Raw genomic sequence first — 2,905 nt, 5'->3', positions numbered from 1 at the left:
GAGCAGACAGTTCAGGAGGCCATGGCGGAACGGCCTCCGTGGCCTTGGCCTCGGCCTGGCCTCTACGGCCGGTGCCCTATAACCAGAGCCCAGTTCTTAAACTCGGGGACTAGAGCCCTCTCTGGGCTAGACTCGGGGACTGCAGCCCTCTCTGGGCTAGACTCGGGGACTGGTGCCCTCTCTGGGCTAAACTCGAAGACTGGAGCTCTCTCTGGGCTAAACTCAGGGACTGGGACCCTCTCTGGGCTAGACTCTGGGACTGGAGCCCTCTCTAGGCTAGAGCCCAGTTCTTAAACTCGGGGACTGGAGAACTCTCTGGGCTAGACTCAGGGACTGGTGCCCTCTCTGGGCTAGACTCGGGGACTGGTGCCCTTTCTGGGCTAAACTCGGGGACAGGAGCCCTCTGTGGGCTAAACTCAGGAACAGGAGCCCTCCGTGAGCTAAACTCAGGAACTGGAGCCCTCTTTGGGCTGGATTCGGGGGCTGGAGCCCACACTGGAGCGAGCTCTGGGGCTAGGATGAGGGCTGAGAACAGTCTTTTCCTCCTCATTCTCCTCCTTTGGTTAAGGGTGAACAGTGCAGCCGGTGGGCTTGGCATCAGTGCAGCCGGCTGGCTTGAGAATGCCGCAGCCGGCGGGCTAGACAAAAATTGGTGTCTTTGTAAAAATTACACAAAACACAGTATACTGTATATGACATATCATTTCACATATATCAGTATGTGTGTATGTGTGTGTGTATATATATATATATATATATATATGTGTGTGTGTGTGTGTGAGAGATGATTGACTAAATGTAAGTAGCTTACAAAGACGAAGAGTACAACGAAATATTCTTTAGTTCAATAATCCACAGGAGATGGGGTATAAACACAGGGAACACATCCATTTTACAGACGAGACAGGACAAAGAACTAGACAAAACAGGGAGTACTAAACGAGGGACCTATAATGAGAATGAATGAACAAAGGTGGACATCAACACAGGGAAACTAGGTCACAGAGAGCAGAACTAAAACAATGAAAACACAGAACAGACAGATCCTACTTTGTAATGGAAATACATACTATATATTGATATCATGAATTTTGCCAATTATTTTTTTTTTAAACAAAGCTTATGAATTGTCGCATATTAGTGTTGTATAATGTAAATTTTCTTTCATCTCTTTGACATTCTTCAAAAATGAATAATTTTAATCAAGAAACCACATTTGATGAATGAATCTAATTAGCTGCATTCTTATTCTGATTTGTATAACTAATTATAGTCCTTGACATAGATGAGCATGGATGAATATATTGTTATCCTTTTATCATTATCATAAGGTACAGAAATGCAATCACTGTCAATAAAAGGTCATTGCTATTGGTCAATGATGCAAAACTGCAGCAGTGGATTGAGGGAGGAGCTGTTTCTCAGCTCATGGTCATGTGAGAAACTGTCATCTACACAGACCGAGTGAAATATGTTGAGATAATCCAGGAAGAGCTTTCTATTTTATTTTGACATTGTTTCTGGGACAATAGGAGCCTCTAGCCACTGTAAATCCATCAATTCCCACTGCATCCTTGACTAAGGGTCCCTCTGGAAAACTGTAACCATTAGGAGGTGAAAAAGAGCCAAATAAAAAAAATAGAAAGAAGCTGCAGACGCTCCCAAATATGCTCAACACTCTTCTCAAAAGTCAACTTCTCAGTTTAGTTCAACCAATGGGGACGAGCTGAAAATGCAGCTATATCTATTCATTGTTATATTAGGTATATAATGCCAAAGACATAAACCAAAATGTTATTGATAATGGCCTTAATAAATAAATAAATAACAAATATTAATAAATAATACATATGATTAATAATTATATTCAAATAAAAAATAATAATAAAAAAATTATTAATAAAATATTTGAATAAAATTAAAATTAAAATACATGAGTTTGCATTTAAAATATATGAAGTATTAAGAAATAATAACAAATAATACATTTAATAAAATAATAATACCAAGCAATAATAATAAATTAAAAACAAAATAAATGTAAAACATAAACGGATACTATTTTAATTTATTAAAATATATATAATATTGACTGACTTAAATTTAATTTAATTAAGCATTTATATGCCATATATATATATATATATATATATATATACCTTTTTTTTATATGTTTATATTACTTTTTAGCAAAACAATAACAAAATATGATAATTTACATGATGAGCAAAACAAAAAAAATCTCCTACAGAGTTTTGATGTAATATTAAATTATTTTGTGATCAATCCAAATTCAATTCAATCAATTCAAAGCAAATAGTCAAAGTTTCCAACAAAATGCCAGTGGCTTTGTGTTTTATGTTAATGATACAAATTTTAAGTATTTAATACCTTGGATGAGTGTTTACTGTAAAATGATTTCCCCAGTCACTTTACATAACACAATAAACACAAATTTCTTGAAGAGGACGTGATGAATGTCATGGAAGAGCTCTGGGGACCGTCATGTAAGTGGAGACGCGCATGTGGATATCAAGATCGTCCCAAGGGCCGAATCCCCTACAGCTTGGCAGGTTGAAAAGCCGGCAAGAAATAAAGACTACTGCCAGGAAAATCGGTGCCCATGGGAAAGAGCGTTTTATTAAAAAATAAGAGAGGTTGGAGACAAGCCACTATGAAGAAGAGATCCGAAGTAAAAACCAGCTGGGAATTCATTTTGGAGCCAATTGGATAGCATGCCATACTTGCAAAAGAAGCCGGCTTTTATCGACATAACACATATTCCCGGTGTGTCAAAATAAAACTGGTGCCTCGGTGTGAATTAAATAGTGAGAGGTCAGTTTTGGTGCTCGGGTGGAGCTTATATTTTACCTGAAAATATAATGATGGGATTTATAGAGGTCAT

Source organism: Sinocyclocheilus grahami, unplaced genomic scaffold (assembly GCF_001515645.1).
Source record: "Sinocyclocheilus grahami isolate Dianchi unplaced genomic scaffold, SAMN03320097.WGS_v1.1 scaffold1627.1, whole genome shotgun sequence".
Lineage (NCBI taxonomy): Eukaryota > Metazoa > Chordata > Actinopteri > Cypriniformes > Cyprinidae > Sinocyclocheilus > Sinocyclocheilus grahami.
The sequence above is the reverse complement of the archived record's forward strand: the minus strand, read 5'-3'. Positions refer to the sequence as shown.